This window comes from Phoxinus phoxinus (genome assembly GCF_949152265.1).
Source record: "Phoxinus phoxinus genome assembly, chromosome: 9".
NCBI classification, from domain to species: Eukaryota; Metazoa; Chordata; class Actinopteri; order Cypriniformes; family Leuciscidae; genus Phoxinus; species Phoxinus phoxinus.
In genome coordinates, this window is record NC_136884.1 from 31,907,472 (window position 1) to 31,930,971 (window position 23,500).

A 23,500-nucleotide genomic window follows, 5' to 3' on the forward strand; every position below is an offset into this window, starting at 1 on the left:
TTCGTTTTTTTGATAAAAGCTTCGAAGCCGCGAACAAAGTTCAAAACAATCCGACAGTCTCCATGGTGACCCCTAGTGGTCAGAACAGTGTAAATGCAACAAAAACCCAGGCCAAACATGCATAAAAACACTTTTTATAAATCTATTTTATTTATTTTCAAGAGGTTTTTTTGGTGATTTTTGCCTTTTTTGTGATAGGATAGTATAGTGTGGACAGGAAGTGAGGTGGGAGAGAGACAGGGGACGGGATCGGGAAAGGTCCGCGAGCCGGGTTTCGAACTCGGGTCACCCGAAGCGCAACGGCGCTATATGTCGGCTCGCTACGCATGAGGCTATCGGTGCCGACATAAATCTATTTTATAAATCTACAATCATCTATTAAGATTATCAAGTGTCTATATATCTACCATACAGGGGCCTGTTCTCTTCAGCCTGTATGTGAACGAGCTGCCTGAAGTGTGTCCTGAAGTTGGCCTTCAAATGTATCCCGATGACACTGTGGTTTATGTGTCCGGCAAAGACCCTGTTGTTATCGGCAGTACACTGACCAGAAGTCTAGAGAAAGTGTTTAATTGGCTAAACAAATCCTGTTTAACACTTAATCTGAAGAAAACTAAATCTATGTGCTTTTCTATAACAAGACCTCGGACAATAAATTACCTCAACATTAAAATGAATGGCGAACTCATCGATCAGGTAGAACAAGAAAAATATTTAGGAGTGACTTTAGATTCTCAGCTAAATTTTAAAAGTCATATTAAAAACATCTCAAGAAAAATGAAGGCCAGTATGAACTGTTTCAGAATGATTAGGAGCAGTCTAACATTTGAATGTGCTCATGTCTTTCTGAACACTATGATCCTGTCCCACCTGTCGTACTGCACCACTGTTTGGTCCCAGACTAGCCAAACTACCCTAAAGCCTATTGAGAGGCTTTATAACCGTGCCCTAAAATCGATTCCATCACTGTTACATTTTAAGTAAACATAAAATCTTAAACTTTGTTAATTTTGTTAATCTTAGACACATAAAGTTGTTTTTTAAATGTCTGACTGGACTTGCACCTGAGCCACTTTGTAAATTTGTGAACAGGCTGGAACCCTCCAGATTAACAAGAGCTGCCACATGTGGAAACTGTAAAGTTCCATTTTGTAAAACATATTTTGCTCAAAGTGTTTTTTCTGTTCAATCTGTGGAACTGGCTTCCAACAAATATAAAGACTTTAACTAAACTGTCCACCTTCAAAAAACTAACAAAAGCCTGGTTCATACAGCAGCAGCAGTGTGATCATGTCAAATGAGATGTATAACTGTGTATGTGAGGTGTTCATCTGTGTGAGTTACAGTGAATGTGTTTATTTATTACACTTACCTTGTGGTGTTAACTGGGTTATGGACATTTTATTATATTCACTGTAAAACTTTTTCTACTCTTTCGCTCTTATATTATCTTAACTGTTAAAAGCTCTTCTAGGGACAAGTGTTGCGAATTAGCCATGGCTATAAACACTGTGATACAGGCATCGGATTGTTCTTTATGTAATAATCTATGTTTCTTTTGTATCTGTCCCTATTCAAATAAACAAATAATAATAACATATGTTCTTTTATCAATTGTTGGGGTTTGTTCTATGAATGGCTCAGCTAAACAGGACAATAAGAGACTTAACTACCATTATTCATTTTACTAATGTCTAATGAAAACATCTACAAATGTCTAAAACTGATCAGATAGCAGGTAAAACCAGTGACTCCTCATGATTCATGGGTTGACAGAGATCATCGTCCCCAGTGGTGAACCATTGAAATTTCTAAAAGTTTTGAAACAACTATGACGTTATAAAGCCTTGTTTACTGAAATCACGTGACTCTGGCAGTTTGATACACGCTCCGAACCACTGATTCGGAACAAAAGATTCGTAAAGGTTTCAAAGCGTCATGAAGCAGTTGTTTTGAAATTGCCATCACTATAAATACTGCTTTTGGATCCTCAACCTCCATCTCTGAGCAGTTCATAACAGAGAAGAAGAATGTTTACGGAGTTGCAATCAAATGTTGTTTTTTTGCTTTATCTGCAAATCAGTATGTGAATTTATGGAATGAGAGTACCTAGATATTTTTCTAGTACAATCATAAATCCTTAAAGGAGAACTCCGGTCAATTTTAACATTGAGCTCTTTTTTTTGTCAATTTGGAGTGCTATCAATACAGAGAACAACGACAAAAATCGGTGTTGGCTACACCGTGTTATCCTCTTTTTAAAATTTGCACCCTGTTGACTTCAATGGGGCACGTTATAAACCTGCTTTTAGCCTCTTAACATCTTACATCCTGTTTTCGGTCGAAGTCCAAAGTAGTCGATTGTCGAGTTCACGCGCATGATCATAGGTAACTAAACCTATGCGCGTGAACTCGACAATCGACTACTTTGGTGTCACAGTTTCTGGTTTGTGTATTCCTGGTGTCCACTAGAGGTCCTCTTCCCCATGGTGTCATCCACATTATAACTACATTTCCCATAATCCTTTGTCTGTTACCCATCAATGTTCATTTCACACAGCTGTTCCCTGTCTTCATTGTTCCCAGCTGTTCTTTGTTAGTGTCTGTGTATAAGTACTCTGTCTGTCTCAATTCATGTCACGGAGTCCTTGTTTACTGTCACTCACACTTCTGAGTTCGTCGGCCTGTTTCATGTGTCTGTTGGATTGTTTTACTGTATTTTCACCCTTGCCTGTACTGTTTTGTGAGTACGGATTACCCCTAATAAAGTACTGCAATTGGATCTACCTTTTCCCGTGTGTGTTCGTGACATTTGGACTTCGACCTAGAACAGGATGTAAATACAGGTCTGTGCGCAGGCTGAAATAACATAATTTTTATTCATATCTTTCACATCTAATGCAGTCAGATTCACTGTGTTCACTCTGAAGGAATCACTCAACATGGCTGGGCACTTGTAATGACACATTAAGGATGTTAAGAGTCTAAAAGCAGGTTTAAAACGTGCCCCCTTGAAGTCAACAGGGTGCAAACTTTAAAAAGAGGATAACACAGTGTAGGCAACACAGATTTTTGTCGTTGTTCTCTGTATTGATAGCACTCCAAATTGACAAAAAAATGAGCTCAATGTTAAAATTGATCGGAGTTCTCCTTTAACTACAGCTGTTATAAATTTATACTCTTCATGTTATATTGTTACCCAAAATGTTATACTTTTTTACTTGCTTTATAAAAGACTCTTGTCCTTCACAGACTGTCCAGATAATGATCGGTCTGTGGACTTTCCTGTTGGGAATCATGTCTTCAATTCACGCAGAATCCATCTTTGTCTACAGTGGTATTCCTTACTGGGGGTCTCTCATCGTAAGAAACAATTAAGTGTTGTCTTTAATACAAGTTACATTTTCCAGAAGAAGTCTTGACTTTTGTCTTTCTCTCTGCTCTCAGTACATCACCGCAGGCTCACTCTGCATTGCTGCAGAAAACAAACTGAATTCACCCTCCAGTTTGTGTTTGGTATGTACACAACACTTCTTGTTTTTAGGGGTTTAAACACCAGAGGTACAGTAACACTATTGTGTTTGTACTGATTTCTTTCTTCTTTTTCTGCCGTAAGTGTATGGGATCAGTGACTGTAATTCACAGTAACCAAAATTAGTCAGGAACGGTAATGCTAATTTTTCACAAATTGAACTTTTTCCTTCTAAACGCAACACCCAAAAGTATGAAACTTAATAGACATAGACTACAGCACATTTTGAGAATTCACACCAAATTTTGTATTGATTGCTGTAAAATACATGATTTTATTAAAATATAGTATCCCTTAATCATCCACATGAGCCATTGGTGCTTGGACCCTGATGTCAAGTAGTGTATTTATTATTTATTTATCACATTCCATATACTTTTCCATGTTAACAAGCAAAAGTCCTTGCTAATTTATTAATCTATTTTGTTTTTCTTTCTCCCTACAGGTGAAAGGTTCACTTGGAATGAACATTTTCAGTGCTATAACTGCAGGCATTTCCTTGATCATGAATTCAATTGATTTGGCTCTAGGGCCATTTTACAGTTACTGTGACGGTTATGGTTGTTATGATTATGATGGAAAGTATACGGTATGTCACCAACTTTTCTATTCACATTTATTTAATAATTACAATGAGATCACTGTGTGGTCAGTACAGTTGTCTTTTTTCCAACATTTAAAAAGTTTATAGATCTCTTACTATTACTGATAATTTACAATTAAAGAGCATTAACGTTATACATTAATTGCGAACTCAGTCCAGTTTGACCTATACTTATGGTTTATTACTACCGTATTTTCCGGACTATAAATCGCTCCGGAGTAGAAGTCGCATCAGTCAAAAAATGCGTCATGAAGAGGAAAAAACATATATAAGTCGCATTTATTTCGAAATTTCACAAAATTCAAGACCAAGAACAGACATTTAATCTGGAAAGGCAAGTTATTCAGCTCCACAATAGCACACAGAACAACAGGCTGCATAGGTGTCCGGCATGTTAACGTAACACAGGGTTTCCTGCAGCACTTTGGAAGGCGGCCGCCTAATTAACACACGCCTGCCGCCTTAACTACATCGTCCAAAAAATTTATATGAGCGATATCCACCGTGTTACTCTGTCCTGTCCTGTTCGAATCCCCTCACGGCTCAAAACTGACTTTTTTTTTCAGTGCTGAATTCTGCATGCTGGCAAATCCTCGGATTATAAAATATTTTATGAAAGATTCATTATGCAGTCAGCTTCATTGATAATAACAGAGATGTATGAGATCACGATGAACTGATGTCAGCTTTTTAAGAATTAAGGGAGCGCACTTTGCACGCATTCAGTCATGGCAAACCATGCACGCAGCCTGCTTGCTTTATGTTAAATTGACAGTGGTTTGTGAATGTTAATGCTTTAATAACAAATCATTTATCAGGAGCATTTATGCTGATGTGTATGCCAACACGTAGGCTAACGTTAAGTTACGTTACACCTTAACTAACACATTTTCTGCGGGAAACCCTACACAATAGCATAAAGAACATATACCTGGGAGGCTGAATAGGCTAAATTAACACAAGCCAGCGAGTCCAACAAGTTACCGGTAAGCAAGTTCACCAAGCTCCCGATCTCATTCCTCAACACTGAATACATATTGAGTTCTTCCTCGGTGTCGCTTCTGAACAGCTGTAGACGGTAATGCTTTCTCTTGGTTCATCTCAGTCAGTATGAATTCATTTTGATATATGTCGCACCTGACTATAAGTCGCAGGACCAGCAAAACTATGAAAAAAAAGTGTGACTTATAGTCTGGAAAATAGGGTATATGAACCTCAAGGATTGTAGATTCTGAACTGCTGAGCAGCCTGTGTACTGATGTTAGTGCTATTATTTTGTCATTATTATTTGTGCTAATGTTGAATTCTCTCTCAGACTCTCTTCTGGGGAATCAGTAGTGTATCATTGATATTCGCCTTCCTTCAGTGTATCATCTCCATCTATCTGTCAGGATTTGCCTGTAAAGCCACCTCCTGCTGTTATCCACAGGTGAGTAATGTGTAAAGTTCCCAAACTTTTTTTTGTCAGCAATGGAATTTTTTTTTTTTTTTTTTAATAATATATTTATTGAAAATTTTCAGTGCAAAGCATGGTAAAACATATTCACAGGAAGTACCAATTAAATATCCAACCTCCCCTCCCTCTAAAAAACAATATTATATAAAATAAAATAATAAATGAAATAATAAATGAAATACAGAGGCAATGAAAAGCACAATGTAACATACCATTAAAATACTTACCAAAACAACTACAACTCCAGAGTGTTATACTTGGACAGCGAAGTCTATCAAGCCCACCTTCAGTCTTAAAGACTTACCCCTAATTTCCACCAACTGCGGAACGGCTGCGGATCCGCTCCGGAACGGCGGCGGAGTCAATGGGTTTCCATTTAAAGTCAATGGGTTTCCATTTAAAGTCAATGGGTTTCCATTTAAAGTCAATGGGTTTCCATTTAAAGTCAATGGGTTTCCATTTAAAGTCAATGGGTTTCCATTTAAAGTCAATGGGTTTCCATTTAAAGTCAATGGGTTTCCATTTAAAGTCAATGGGTTTCCATTTAAAGTCAATGGGTTTCCATTTAAAGTCAATGGGTTGCCATTTAAAGTCAATGGGTTTCCATTTAAAGTCAATGGGTTTCCATTTAAAGTCAATGGGTTGCCATTTAAAGTCAATGGGTTTCCATTTAAAGTCAATGGGTTGCCATTTAAAGTCAATGGGTTGCCATTTAAAGTCAATGGGTTGCCATTTAAAGTCAATGGGTTGCCATTTAAAGTCAATGGGTTGCCATTTAAAGTCAATGGGTTGCCATTTAAAGTCAATGGGTTGCCATTTAAAGTCAATGGGTTGCCATTTAAAGTCAATGGGTTGCCATTTAAAGTCAATGGGTTGCCATTTAAAGTCAATGGGTTGCCATTTAAAGTCAATGGGTTGCCATTTAAAGTCAATGGGTTGCCATTTAAAGTCAATGGGTTGCCATTTAAAGTCAATGGGTTGCCATTTAAAGTCAATGGGTTGCCATTTAAAGTCAATGGGTTGCCATTTAGGCGTAAGATTATGCTTACACTCCTCTCACCGTCTGATTTATGAAGCTGTGCGTACCTTTGAAATTCAGGTGTACGCAATACCTGCCTCTTGATAAATGCCGCGGCTGAAAACGATCGTCATTAGATTAACACGCCCCTATATATTCACGTCTCCGCCTCCCCCACGCCCTCATTTTACGCCATGGACACACGGAAGACGGCAAAGAGGAGAAACTTCTCCGGTGGAAAAAATCCAGTTTAAATCGCTGGTTGGTTGAGGAAATTACCTGCTATCACAATGCATTATTCTACAGCACGTGTTTTGAAACTATTAGCGTTGAATTTCGCATGACGTCACATGTAATGGGGTGTACAAGTGGTGATGATGTGAATAATTGCATGACAATTCTTCTTAGTATTATGGTTTTGATTATTAATGACGCTTGTTGTTATTTAGAAAAAGAATGTCTTTGTTATTATTATTATTTGTATTATTATTAATTAAAAGAAGAAGAATGTAATTTTAATTATTTTGTCAGTCTGAATTATTTTTTGGTCATTGAAAGCCTTTCATTATTGAACCCAGTCCGTGCGCACCTGCCGGGCTTAACTCACAAAAATAAACACTGAAGTTTATAATTTCTGTGTTGTTGTTTTTTTACAGTGGGTCATAATATATCATATATTTAGTTTGTCAGTGCGTTATGTGGTGTTAGGAATTATTTTTCTGCGCATTTCAGCACTAACTCCAAACGTGCGTACATGTACACCACCTCCTGAGCTGGCGTAGGATTTGAGCGTGCCGTACGCCAACGTCCATATTGATAAATCGCAAAGTCACCGTGGTTTTGGGTATACGCTGGAAATTTGGTGTACGTACTTTTCATAAATGAGGGCCATAGTGTGTATTTTCACTGACTGCGGAACGGCTGCGTTCCGACTCCGGCGATCCGCAGCCCTCCGGAGCAGATACGCAGAGCTTCTATTTTTGCCGGATGCCGGAGAGCTCTGCAGCACTACAGGGCAGAGTGCGCAGGACAGGAAGTCAAGCAAAAAACAGAACAAACCAAAACAAAATAAAAGATCCGTTTAATTTTCAAAATAAAATACACCGTGATCATGGCGTATCATATTTCCCTAAACTACACCTTGAAAACATCATAATGGGCGGAGACAAGCCTGTTGAAGATTTTTTTCAGACACCTGTTTTAACCCTGTTGACACCATGGACTACATATAGCGCAATCACACGTGAATTAGCGAGATCTCGTGGGTCCTCGGCCGCAGCCGCTCCGCAACAAATCCGGACCTGGTGGGTATTGAAGGACAGCGGAGCCGACACGCAGCGGCGACGTTCCGCAGTTGGTGGAAATTAGGGGTTAAAGGTCCCCAGATAATTGAAAAAAGTATTCCAGATCCTGTAGATAAGAAAGGGTTTGTTCTTAATGGCTGTGAAAAAAGCCTCAAGTGGAAAAATACTTGAGACTGTATGTAGCCATTGATGTAAGCTGGGGGGATCCTCCTGCTAAAGATACATTTCCAAGCAGAGTAAACCAAAATATGAAGAAGGTCTCTTTAGGCAGGTCCTTGCTCCAAGCCGAAGGTGGCATTTAAAAAATGAGTCTAACTGTAGGCCAATCAGGTCCCAGAACTGTTCTATAAGAGGGCAACTCCATAGGCAATGATAAAATGTCTCGGTAGCAGATTTACATAATTTCCAAAGAACCGAGAGGCTTGGGTTCATTTTGTGTCTAACCTCAGGTGAAATAAAGTCCTCCTGAATAATATTCCCCACCATTCGAGTCATCAAGATCAGCCTGAAGGCCAGGTGGGAAATCAGGGTTATCATGAAGAAAAGTTAACAAAGAAAGATGCTTAACATAACCTTCCAGTTTTTTTATTTATTTAGGGAAGCGGCTTCACATCCAATCCAAGTGGATTTCAGGTCATTTACTAACCATTCTAAAAGAAATCTAGACTGAGCACCCAACAAGGAAAAAAAAATGGTGCCAGTAACCCCCAAGATTTAACGGGCAGGGACAAACAACTATAATTTAGTCTAGGTCTTTTTTAAGCCCTGATCAATAAAATTCTTATTATTAGGAAGAGATTGAATACAATTCTTGATTTCACTAAGGGTTTTTCGAATTATCCAAGACATCTCTCTGTAGCTCTGACATTTGGCAATGATTACTTAGCAAAAAGTATTCATATCACGATAGAGCATGATTTGAATTGTGAGGTGTACAATTGATTATAAAATTATTTTAACCTATTATTAATTTCCTTATTATAATGAGAACCGCCTAAATCCTTAATTCAGGTTCTGAGCCGAAGTCCTGTTATGGAAGAGATTGGCCAGGTAACGATTGGTTTCACAAAACATATATTGTTTCCCGCCTTTTTCATTAAAATTGCTTCTAGTTCAGTTTTAGTAATTTGTAGGTCAATTCTAAGTTCGTCCGAAGGAGATGAATTGTATCTGGCCTGGAGATCATGAAGGTCAAGCTCTAACTTCCAGAAAAATTGCCACTTCCTTGGGATCTTTAAAGGACCTCTCCTGCCCGTCCACCTTAATCCTGAGAATGGCCGGGTACAACATGTAGGCGAAGGAAATTCCCTTTTACTTGAACTGCTGTTTGACTTGATAAAATCTTGCCTTTTCCACATCATTGATGCAGAAAAATCCTAAACCGCATGATAGGGGCTTCGTTTTATGTCAGGGCGCGCGCACTTTCCGTGCAGCTTGTATGATCCGAACTTTGTCCTGGAAATTGTGGAACTTTACGATAACGGCACTGGCCCAGTGGAGGACGGTGAGTGAGGGAGCGGTGACAGCGATTTACCATTGATTGAGCAGCCAAGATTTAAAAAAGGCGGTTGGGTTACTACCCTCGCTGCCCTCCAGAAGACTGATAACACGCATATTGCAGCGTCAGCTTCTATTTTCTAGGTTGTCGAGTTTTTCCAACTTATTCTCCACTTCAGTATGCTTAGGATCGCAGGAAGCCATTGCGTCCTCGGTGCCCTTCCATCTCGCTGATTGTGTCTAGCACCCCTAATTTTAAAAAGCAGGTTCAGCAAAGGTGAGACCTGATCCGCCATACTTGCTTCACAGACACGAGTCGATCTAATCTCCGACGATTTATAAGATTTTGCAGAAAGGGTGAGCTTCTTGAGTACCATGCATGCTCCAGTATCTTACCAAAATATTTTATCCCATTCAGCCATTTTATGTCTTAATTAAAATACAAAAACCAACAACAAGCTGTGAGAGACCAAGTATTGCGCTGCTACTTCGCCATCAGCGTCACGTGACCTCAAAATGGTTTCTTTTAAGTCACGCTTTACAAGAACCAACAATTACTACAATACAAACTTACAATACGAATATTTACTTCTTAATTTCTTCACTTTCAAATGTTCACTTTCGACTTCCACTTTAATCAAAACGTATATAATAAACACAAATAATGTAACCATTTTAAAGAAAAAATTATGTTTTGTTATAGCTTTTGAAACAAGGGCGCCATCATCTTGCAATACCACATCGTGTGATATCACAGGGTTTGTTTGCTCCGTTGGCCAGTGAAGTAATATACACATTTCTTTACTTTTTGAAAACACGCTTGTTTTGAAATGGAGAAAGACGAACTTGAAAAGGACTGTTGATCCCATAATAAGTCATATTGCTTATGCATTTGAGGGGACTGAGCAGTACTACCGTACGGGTGAAGGAGTCGTGAACCCGCTGGTTTGGGGTGAAGAGCAGGTCCGGAAACACTACCTGGTGAAGTGAGGATGGTGTACGCCGATGCCCACCTTGTCAGAGTCCATCTGCTGTCAGGAGGCTGATCTGGACCATGAATTGCGTGGTCACTCCTGCCTCACCATGGTGCATATACATTTCGCATACTATGCCGGGTGGTGGACGTGTTTCTCTTAAAGATGTCCAAGCGGAAACATCGGGGCGTCCTGTTAACAGCAGCTAATTGTATTTGTAAGGTGAACATAAAATGTTACATGTCACTACTGGTGAACGAGCCAAAGTGATGCGAATACGTCTGAAAGGTCAGACATCACAGTTAGATGCCACATGAACGATATTGAATGAAGCGTTGTTGGTATCCCAAAAAACAATGTTTTGGGGTACCACGATCAAAACTTAAGTTTGATGTTGGATATTCATCGAAATGGTGAAAACCAACAACATTTATTTACTTAACTTTTCCTGTCAGTCCTCTACTTTATCTATTTACCTCAGGCACCACATCAAACCCGTGATGTCAAATGCTGTGGTATTGCAAGATGACCGCGCCCTTGCTCCAAAATCTATAATAAAACATCCTTTTTTCTTTAAAATGGTTACATTTATCGTGTTTGTTATATTTTTTTTATTGGAAATCAGTTTACTAAATGTAAACTTGACTTACTGCTTCATTTTCACTTTAAACTTCTGTCCACAAAAATATTTTATGTGAATGTAAAGTGAACTTAGCACGCATAGCATTGCCAAACGTTAAACTCACAGGACTTGCAGAGATGGAGTTTGTGAGAAACCGTTCTGAAAGTCTGGAATTATGAGTGCCACGTGTACATGATCACAGTACAGCTTTTCACTCTGAAACACGCAACTACAAATTCACTGGAGTCAATATTTTCCTACTTAAAATCATCGTTCACATATTTTATTTCAAGACATTAATTGTCCTTTAAAATCATGTTTTGGAATTAGTAGTTGCAAAAAAATGGTGCTTTGAGCTAGTAATGGAGGTTTGAGCCACTGATATTCAGAGATTAAGTGAGTATGAATTACCTGAGTGTGTGTCTCTCAACAATGTTCAGCAGCAACGTCTCTACTAATAGCAAAACTCAAGTTTAACTGCTTCAAAAACAGCAACATTACCATCTGTTGAGTATATCATGTAGTTTTTCAGTTGTGAAATTATTTTAAGATATCCAAATGAAAGCTTACGGTTCCTTACCAGGACATTTCAGAAGGATTTCTTTTTTTAAAACTTCATTTGAAGTACATTGATGTCTATAAAGCTGTAATACTGAAACTGTCTGCCAGTGTCATTGCATGTGTGGCATTTCACAGTAAGAAGACATTAAACTCTACATGTGTATTTTTCCAAAGGTGCCGTTTGTTCCACAAGTTTTAACTGAACATCCCTGTTGTTCTGGGAACAATCACTTCAATGATCTTAACAACTCAGAGGTAAGAGAAGCTTGTAACCCCAGTTTAATTAGACTGACTAAAATGGTACTCAGTGACGCTAAATTCAAATAATACATTGTTTTGTGGAATTATTTTTCTATGTATGAACTGAGTAATGGGTGCATTAATCGTTTAATATTATCAATAAATAATCTGTAAGCAAGGAAGCTGATCATAAAGATTTTTTTTCTTTTAGATATCTGTGGTCAGCAACCCTGCCATGCATCAACAACACCTTCCTGCAGAAATTCCTCCACAATACAGTGAATTTCAATAAATGTGAATACTAAAACAGAGTTGAGGTGGGACACAAGGGTTTTCCCAGTGATTTCCTGTCCATGATCTCTGTATCATTATTCTTTCATTAAATAAAGAGAACATGACAGCAAAGGAAAATCACTTGATCAGATAATTTTTAACTCACAAATGTGTGAACATTAACTATTCAAGAATAGACACTATTTTACGATTTTCTTTCTTTGGTTAAGTCAGGAAATTTGCCAAATCACCAGTGAAACTGGATAGATTGTTTTGAACAACTAATTGCTTAATACAGTATAATCTATAAGAATAAAGTATACAGAATAAAAAATGGCTTATTAATGTCTCTTGTTTCCTTTCAACTTTTTTAAAACCAGGCAATTCACTTAAGAACGAATTTGTATTTACAACAACAACCTGGCAGGAGAATATCAATATCCTGGAGGAAACACAGTCATATTTATAATAAAAACTTGATTAAAAGAAGGGTGATGGAACTGTGTAAACAGATATAAATATAGATATTAGGGATGTCAAGCGCCGATCTTGAAGTATCAGGGCCGATCAAGGTATTTCACTACAGCTTCCAGCACTTTTGAGCATGTAACGGTAGCATCAACAATGCAAACTTATGGTAAACCTATGAAGGCTACAACAAGTCTTAACTTAGTGAGAAGATTACAGTCTCACCTACACAATACAACAGCTTTCTCCACAGTAAAGAGCCGATCACCTCTCTCTCTCTGTCTCTCACTGTCCGTAGAGCGGCAGATAACATGCAGAGAGAAGAAAAACACCAGCAGACATCTAACAGAATATACAGTAACATAATACACAACCATGGAACGTACACCAACATCCTATGCTGGTCCCAGCGTGCAAAACATGTCTTATGCTGGTGACCAGCAATGCTGGATTTTTCAGCAGGATATATATTTATATTAAATATTATGAGATTTGTAAACTTCACGTCCCCTGCCTTTGACCTGAGATTCTGGGATAGACTTAAGCCCTGCAGTCAGGGCCGCATTAAGAGCTCACTGGGCCCCGGGGCTATGAGCTATTGGAGGCCCCCTAAAATTTAATCAAATTAAACATTCTCTTTTTTAAAACTTGTTTTATTAGTTTCAATATTTTAACTTTATGCACATTGCATCAACCAAAAATTAAATTAAATGCAACAGTCTCAGACTTGAAGAAAATTGTTGAACATTTAACGAATTTCTGCACATTCCACCATATTTTAACGAAATAAACAAAGTCATTTTTCTGTTAACTTATATTTCTGCATATTCCAGTATATAAAATGCACATATTTTTTTGTAAAATCCTCTATTCGATTAGATGTAAATAAAATACAGAAATAAAATAATTAAAATGAAAGTCTCTCATGACTGTATACCAAATTATTAACATTTACGTCTTTTAACATTAAAGTGCAGATTAGTTTTGTTTTTGTAAATCATCAGACATGTTTTTTACCATTTCATTAAGTTTTGCTTTGTAGAAAGCATTTCTTTAAAGTGAATTTCGTTTTGTATAATTTTAATAAATATTTAATCAACCAATTGCATGTATTTAATAAATAAAAAGCAAATATAGCAGACAATATAATAACCGTGACATTGAGGCGTTAGCGCGCCGCGTTCACTTGCATTGCATTGTTAAAAGCCTTTCTTTAAAGTGAATTTCGTTTTGTATAAATTCAATTGTATCTTATTTTAATAAATGTTTCATCAACCATTTGCATGTATTTAACAAATACATGGTAAATATATAGCAGACAATATAATAACCGTGAGATGGAGGAGCCGCGCGCCGCGTTCACTTTCATTGTTAACTAGAGCGCGCACCTCATAAATGAATGAAACTCAGCGTAGGCCTATGTCTCATACATTAGCATTAAATATCTTTGCTGCATCCTTTCTAGAACAGACAAGGGCTTGAATGAACATAAGACGGAATGTTGTAACAAGCGGTATTACAAATTCACAATGTCACATTAACATTAGCTTCTAGTGGGAAAAAAAGAAAATACATTTTACATAAAATCCAGTGCTTTCAAAGCATTACATGTTTTCATTTCTTTCTTGTTTTTAGTTTGTTCCGAAAGATGTACATATAATTTAAAGTCATTTATAAAATGTGGAAAATTTGGTTTACTTTGAGCCCACTTCTTTTTATGTATATGGTATTTTCCCAATATAACAGATAACTATAGCCTATGTTGTTCTTTACATTCCAAATTGTCATTTGGAATTGTTACATTCCAAATTGTTATTCTTCTTAGTATAAAAAAGCACATAAAAAAACACAAATTTCCATCATACACTTTTAGAATAAATGCATTTGATATACCAAATTCAAACGTGACGTTTCAATTCACCCTGCCGCCCACGGGGGTTTGATGGACAGGCGATCTGACCAATCATAACGCCGAATCCGAAATTTAGTCCGGCAGCAAAGCAGTCAGTAGAAAGTTAACGTCTTTGGACTTGAACTTGAAAAACGGTAGGCTATTGTTTAAATTACTTAAATGACAATATTTGAAAGTTGAGACTTTGTTTCATGTCAAAAGTAAGCTGCTCTCTCGTCTGTCAGCGCGTAGCCTACTACTAGTCTGTGCCCCGCGATGTATTTTTCACTGCGTGAGAACATGTGTGGCGTGACTCGTGAGAGCGAGAGCCTGGCTTATCACACACAGGAGGCTGGTTTTTGCGAATGGTCAATTACTTTAATAATAATGATTGATAGTGATGATTCCATGATAATGCATGCAATTTATGGTAAAGCATCACTAAATAACAGGGCTAATTTGTGGGGGGCGTGGTGAGGCTTTGGCAATCAGCGTTACCGATGGATAGTCAATCTGCTCCACGGCCAATCACGGGCCCCCTCCTAACTCGGGCCCCGGGGCTTTAGCCCCGCCTAGCCCTGTTGTTAATGCGGCCATGCCTGAAGTGACCCTACAGAGGACAGTATGGAGAATGGATGGATAAATCTATGGATTTGTGAAACTTATTGAAAAAGTATGACCTATTTAAAAGTGACTTAATAAGTTATCGTAATAATGTTTGTAGGCTATTTAATAACATTATTTATTAGTAACATTATTTTGAGTTAAGAGTATTGATGGATCGTATTGTAAGCTGGAACATTGTTTTGATGTTTTTAAATGTATCATCTTATAAAAGGGATCGTGTTGTATCAGTTGTAAGTGTCAGGCTTGATTTCCTGGTTCAGTGACCAGCTTTACCTTCATTCTGGGAAACAGTATCAACAAGAATTTGCCTTATTTTATCTCAGAAGACTAACCAAAAAACAACTGAGCAAAGGGAAAAATAACCAGGGTTTTTCTGTTTTTTTTTTGTAAAACAATATTATATCAATTTACCTAGGCAATTTCTGCATTTTTTTAGATTAAAATGTACATGTTCAGTTCACTTAGTTTTGTCGAGGCCATGACATAGTAAGTCGCGGGAATGTCATAGTATGTTCATATATATGACAACAAGTATATATGACATCCTTTTCTTGTGGCCACGAGTTTAATGTGTAAACAAAAACACATGACCATAGCAACCTGTGATTTCTGAAAAGGATATTATAAATACATTTAAATAATAACATTTTAATTTGAATTAAGAATGACAAATGTATATATTTTCCAGAGCTCTGGTGGGAAGAAAATATAGAGACTGGACATCTTGGAACTTTTTTGGAATACCTCTGCTCATCAAGCAAACGAGAGAAAGGATTTAAAGCTGTATATATTTCTAACTAACGTTAATGCCATAGCCTAAACATTGATGATAGCGTAATATCAGGGTAACACTTTATTTCGATAGTCCACTTTAGACATTCTACTACCTATAAGTAACTTTGCAACTACATGTCAACTAACTCTCATTAGAGTATTAATAGACTGTCTGCTAAATATTTGTGTAGCCTGTGGGCCTGGTTAGGATTGGGTTCCTTCGGTTTACTCTCGTTCTCTTTCATTTTCATGTTTAATCACGTCACTAATTGGTGGGTGGAGCGGGAATTTATTAAGCCGTCAAACGCGATTGAGGCAGGCTTATATATAAACACCTGGGGCCTCATTTATAACCGTTGCGTACGCACAAAACAGACCCTGAAAGAGGCGTACGCCACTTCCGACGCATAAGTTGTGATTTATAAAAACAAACTTGACGGGAAAATGTGCGCACCTGCACGCAAACTCTGACCCATGCGTACGAACGTTTTGGAGACGGAGCAGTTTGGCGACACCGATGGTGAGCTAGAGTTTTGTCTTTTTGGTCACTTTTAGACAGAAAATCGAAATAAAACGATACATATAAAGGAAGATAATACAAATATAATTTCACTCACCAAGCCTATCAATTGAAGCAAATATCCACACCTTAATTGTCCGCGCCAGCGAGCGCGTTGGGCCGTTAGTGAAACATATCTAACGGCAGATGAAGTAAAAATGTAAATCTTCATTATGAGTCCTAATCATTTAAAAAAATAAAATAATATATGATTTATTTATTTTATATATATATATATATATATATATATATATATATATATATATATATAAAATCTCAAAATGTACAAGTGTATTGTATGGTAAATGATATGCTTTAATAAAAAGACGTTTGATATGAGTCTTAATCATAAATAGGCTACAGTTTAGGCCTATATAAAACAATGATTTAAACTATGTTTTATTTCTGATATAAACATTTAGATTAAATATGCCATTCTCATTAACGGAGTTAAACACTTAAACTACATGACATTTAGGCCTACTGAATAGTAAAAAATAATAATAATAATTATATATATATATATATATATATATATTCAATAAATAGCCTATAAATATTGGTTGTGCATGGATGCAATGCTTTTGAACACTTTTCCTTTGGCATGCTGTGTTTCAATGTTTTAACTACAGAGATAATTGCTTATCATGATAATAGCAGATTGTGCAAATATAATGCACAACAAGGTCTTTCTGTTTCCATTAAAAATATAAATCAATTAAAAAGACTATTTGGTCAGTGGAAAAGATTGAGAAAAACTTTATCTGAAATGTATTTTACACTATTTTATTTATTTATTCAAAAACAAGGCAAGGATACTAAATTATTTTTATTAATGTAATGTGACGGCACATCCGTATTTCATATTTTCCTAATGTCTTGTACCGTTAAACATGTTATCACTTCACGTGGATGAATAATCATATGCAAATGATATGCAGATGAGGATATGCATAGTAAAACTAGGCGTTGTAAGCTCCATATATGGTTATTTCGGGGAGGAGACGCATGTGCGCACAATCTTCCGCTGAGTGGGATTTATAAAGGGAATCCTGCGCAGGTTCGGGCGTACGCAAGGTTTTATAAGTCTCAATATTTTTTTGCGCACGCCATTTTTGGCTTTTGGGCGCACGTACACTTTTAGTAAGGATCCTACGCACAGTTTTATAAATGAGGCCCCTGGTGTCCTTAGACTGGGACGGTGTAAATGTACTGCTGGCTCTGGTGTGGTGAATCAGCGATTCAGATGCTGTTTGAGTGTTGAGTGCGTGAAGGAGCCGACGCTGATTGAGCCGCAGCGTGCCATTGTTTTCCTGTTTGACCATGTATGGGTAAAGTAATGCCAAACTACGTCCACGGTTAATAAGCGTCGGCTGGAGACTGTGACTGCAGTGGGATGTTTACATTCAACTTAGTGTTCCCCCTTTCACTGTGAATGCTACGACAGACCTGTGCAGTTACACTTGAGTTGCTAGCTGCTGTTCTCCATACTGTGTGATTGTGGATGCTGCTTAAAGTATAGTTTATTTTATTATTATTATTATTATTTTCTCCCTTTTGTTGGTTGTTTGTTTTCCTCTAGCCTGTTGGCTGTAGCTGTTACTGTATGTGATCGTATGAATTGTACGTCACAGGCTAGAGTGGGTTTATTTATTTATTATTATTTTTTTTAGGCCCAATTCCCCTTTTTGTTTGTAACCAGCCTCGGTGTTAGTGGAGCCAGGGTAGCTTCACTGGAAAGCGAGTTTCCCTTTTCTTTTTCTTTTGTTTAACGAAGAAGTTTGCAGTGCCGTGTAGTGTGAACCTTAATGCCTTTTAACCCTATTTATTAGAGTGCTGTGAGTGTGCAGTGTGTAGACATTGAACTCTAGTGTGTATTACTTCAAAGGAGGTCTGTGTCTTTGTTCACCGGTGGTAGTGCGAACTTAGCCTTCCCTTAGTGTTTTCTCAACTGCTTTACTGGCTGGCGGATGGCTTGGTATTCCCTAGTAATATGTTCATTTGTTTGATTTTTTTTTTTTTTTAGACCAACCAACACCTTCAATCATTCCTCAATAAAGATTGTATTTTTATACTTTTCTAAGAAACTGTGTTTGTACATTTTATTTGGGTAGAGTTCCCCTTGCTCTGACACTTGCACTAACCAGTTTAGCTCAAGGGGTGGCATAGTCAGTTGTACAATTAGGGGTGCCACATTTGCTAACACTTTATTTTGTTGGTCCCCCAACAGATATTCTACTGACTATAAGTAACTTGGCAACTACAAGTCAATGTATTCTCCTAACCCAAACCCGAACACCTAACCCTAACCTACCAGTCTACTAATACTCTAATGACAGTTAGTTGGCATGTAGTTGACAAGTTACTTATAGTTAGTAGAATGTCTTAAGTAGACTATCGAAATAAAGTGTAACCAATATCAGTTACTAGAATATTAAGTTTGTAGCATTGAATAACTCGTGACGAGCATTGTTGCTGTTCACTCTGTACGCTACCCTTAGGAGATATCATTAGGAAGCACGGCATTAGTTTTCACTGTTATGCTGATGATACTCAGCTCTATATTTCTTCACGCACTGACGATACTTATCAATTCACAAAATTAACGGAATGCACAGCTGATTACTTGCAGGGAAGCGTAAGTTTGATCATATAACACCAGTTTTAATGTCCCTTCACTGGCTTCCAGTCAAGTACCGAATTGAGTTTAAAATCGTATTATTTGTTTACAAAGCTTTGAATAATCTGGCACCGCAATATTTAAATGAACTTTTGGTTCCTTATACACCATCTAGAAACCTGAGATCCGGTGACCACGGCCTCCTAACAGTTCCTAAAGTAAAACTAAAAAAACGTGGCGATCGGTCTTTTGCTGCCGCTGGCCCGAAGCTATGGAATAGCCTTCCGATGTTTATTAGGCATGCCCCGTCTATTTACATTTTTAAAACTCAGCTAAAGACTCATTTATTCTCCATGGCTTTTAATACTATATAACTATTTGATGCTATATTATTACTGCTCGCTTGTTCTTATTTTTTGTATTATATATGCATGCTGTATCTGTTTTACTTGTTCTACTGTGTTTATTTGATTGCTTGTGAAGCACTTTGGTCAACCTCGGTTGTGTTTAAATGTGCTATATAAATAAATGATTGATTGATTGAGCTGATATAAAAATCGAATGACCATTAATTTCCTACTACTTAATACTGAAAAAACATTTTCTAATTATTGGAACAAAAAACTATGCACGTATAACCTAGAATACTGTCTAACACTTGATGGCTTCTCTATCAAGTCTTCTTGATCTGAATGTTTGATTAATTGCGGTTTAGTTTAAAGGTTGTATCAGCGTTCTCTTACGTAGAGTTCTCTCCTACTGCGTCGAAGACGCTACGGAAAGATATTTCTTTTTCGAGATTGAAGCCTAAAAATTAATCCTTAATTTTGTAAATATTGTAAAACGCTTTTCTGTAGCATACAACCTTAGGCGGAGCAAATCGCGCGCCCATTGGCTGCTCCGCCAGAAAAGCACAGCCTATGCAAGGCCAGTGACGCTGACCAATGAGGGCGCTTCGCGCCCTTCCGCGTCATCTCCCGCCGAAACGGGCGTGGTCTAGGCCTATAAATACAAGCATAGCTGTCTCCCACTCTGATTTTCTATTCTTCACGAAGCAACACGCATCGTAGGAGGACTGGATTCGAGCCGCCACAGCCGTTTGGAACAAGCACCTCAGCAGGACGAGCCCTTTATCTGAAGCCGCCGACTTCGCCGCCTTCAGCCGCCGTTCCCTGCTGCGCTTCTCCGGCGTGGAATATCCTTTCACTTTGTGTGTGTTTTGTGTGTGTGTTCGCCTACTGCGTCACACATTTTTTCTCACAGAAAGAGCAAAACGAGTGTCTTTCTAAAGATGCCTCGTGATTCCTGCGGCTCCTGCCGAGCCGTGCTCATCGACGGGGACCACCACGTGCTGTGTATTTCCTGCTTGGGCGAGGAACATGCAGCTATCGCTCTCGGTGATGGCGGCTGCCATCACTGTGACATGATGCCCATCGCGACTCTGTGGACTCGCCTTGCATCATTCGCAGAAGCTGCTCACCCACCCCCTGTAGCGCCGTAAAAAGCGCCGCGCTCAGCGGGTCCCGGAACCTCCCTCCACGAGGAGCTCGCCGCCGCTAGCTCCTCTCACCTCTCACATTGAAGTCGCTCTCCGACGGACAACGGCCGCAGCCCGCCGCCTTATCCGTCATGGAAGACGACCAGCAAGCCGTATCTGAGGGGGTTGACGACTGCTGTTCGCTTCTCACTTCGGGGAGCGAGGGATGGGTGAGCTCCGTGGACCTCCCCTCCCCCGCTGTTCCGGAACGCCGAGGAGGGAAGATCAGCATCGAGGCAGAGCTGATGCGTCTGCTCACACAGGCCGTGTCGAGCCTCGGCCTCGATTGGTCGACGCCCGAAGAGCCTGCTTTCAACCGGCTGGATGGATGCTTCCTCTCTGGAGACCGCGCTTCGCCCCCCTCCAGACACGCCCCGTTTCTTCCTGAGCTTCACGAAGAGGTGGCGAAATCGTGGAAGGCGCCATTTTCAGCCAGGGTACGTACCTCTGCCTCGCCAGCATTCTCCGTTGTGGACGGTGCTCGAGACAGAGGCTACCATGCTCTCCCTCCGGTCGAGGAGGCTGTAGCGACTCACCTTTGCCCACCCTCTGCTGGACGGCGGGCTAAGGGAGTCCTACCATCCAAAGCTTGCCGCACGTCAGCTTTGAACGGCCGCGTGTACTCCGCCGCCGGACAAGCTGCATCGGCGCTGCACACCATGGCGGTGCTTCAAATCCACCAGGCCAACCTCCTCCGCAAGCTAGACAAGTAAGGCCCGGGCGCGATCAATGTTCCGGACTTGCGTAGCGCCACGGACCTAGCTCTTCGCGCTACAAAGTCAGACTGGTACCGGTCAGGTGTAAGCCTGGGGACTTCCTCGAGCCTGAAGGTGGTGTCCACGGACGCGTCCACCTCGGGCTGGGGAGCGCTGCTCGACGGCAGACTGTTCTTTGGCCAGTGGGCAGAACGAGTCGAACTACCGCACATAAACTGCCTGGAAATGATGGCGGTGGACTTTGCGCTGAGGCGTTTTCGTCCACGGATAAAAGGGCACCACGTCCTGGTCCGTTCGGACAACACGTCGGTAGTAGCCTACATAAACCGCCAGGGTGGCGTGAGATCCCGGAACCTCTTCAGGTTGACGGAACGCATACTGGTGTGGGCCCAGCACAACCTGCGCTCGCTGAGAGCAATGCATGTGCCGGGCCACCTGAACGTAGGCCCAGACAGACTCTCACGGAACATCATTCCTACAGGAGAGTGGTCCCTACACACACAGACGGTGTGTGACACACAGACCTGTCTGCTGTGGAAAACGTTCAGCAGAGCGGAAATAGACCTGTTTGCAAACCAGGAAAACGCTCACTGCCCGGAATTCTTTTCGAAGAGCGCGAACGCGCTGGCCAGTGTCTGGCCCCGCCGTCCGCTCTATGCTTTTCCTCCTGTCTCACTCCTGCCTCAGGTGCTGGAGCGTATCAGGGAAAGCGGATGCTCAGTGCTACTTGTCGCTCCATACTGGACGAATCAACCTTGGTTCCCAGTTTTGATGCGACTGAAGAGTACTGCCCCGTGGCCGATTCCAGTGAGGAGAGACCTCCTCTCGCAGGCCAAGGGCTCGATTTTGCATCCTCGCCCGGATCTCTGGTCCCTACACGTGTGGGCCATAAACGGGAACCCCCTAACCTCCCAAAGGGAGTGTTAGACACGATCGAGCAGGCTAGGGCCCCGTCTACTAGACGGCTCTACGCTTCCAAATGGTCGGTGTTCTCTGGTTGGTGTTCAGACCAAGGTCTGTCACCACTTCAGTGCGGGGAAACGGAGATTCTCTCCTTCCTGCAAGAGCTATTGGATAAGGGGAGAACCCCATCCACGCTCAAAGTCTATGTGGCAGCCATATCAGCGTTCGTTAATCCAACGCTCGGCCATTCACTGGGCAGAAACGACCTGGTGGTCCGTTTCCTTAGAGGAGCCAGGAGGTTAAATCCTCCAAGGCCTCCTTCAGTCCCCGTTTGGGACCTTTCTACGGTGTTGAACGCTATGAAAGGGGCCCCTTTCGAGCCTATTCACTCAGTTGACATTGTTACGAACCCTTGTGACAAAGTCATCAAAGAGTAACATTGAGGTTGTGATCAAAAGGGCATGGAGATTAGGGGTGGCAAGAGACAGAACGTTACGAAAAAATGTGAAAGAAAGATAATTTATTATACAGAAATGAAACAATTATCCAAAACGATGAATAATAGCAATAATGATAATAATAATAGTGGGAATAGGTAATGAAAAGTAAACAAAAACTCTACAGATCAAAAGATATTAGATAAATAAATAACCCGAGAAGGTAAAGGGGACTTAGTTCGTGAAGCCAAAGAAATAAAAAGAAAAAAACAAAACTAAATCTAACTTATGGTTAAACCTCTAATCTAACTAGTAAACAAAAGAAAAGAAAAGAAAAGACAACAAATCTTTAGCGCCAGGCGCCCTAACTAAAGTACTCTAACTAACAAACAGAACATACAGGAGGTGGCATTCACATTCTTACCTGGGGTGTATATACATCGAGTTACCTACGTGTTTGTAGTATGTAAGTCACGTGACATGTAACTGTCCTCTTTCCACTTCTCAAAAGCTTTTCAAAAGCTTCTCAAAACACTTATCCAAAGCTTCTCAAAACACTTATCAAAAGGGAAAAACTGAACGTAAAGGGAAAGTGTCATACTAATATTCAAAAACGAGATGGCAACAGAAAAAGAATAACAGGCGAGCAAAAACAACACCAAAGCAGAGCGGCAGAAAACAAGTTGCCTCGTCGCGTTCTTTCATTCCAACGGCGCTTGCATCAACCTCAAGTTTAAAAGTACGCGTGCAATCAGGTGCAACAAGAACAGGTGCATTACATAAAAGCATTTTTACACAATCGAAAGCACTCTGACACTCCACAGACCATTTAAACAATTTAGACGGACTAAGCAACGAAGTGAGAGGAGTAACAACGGTGGAGAAGT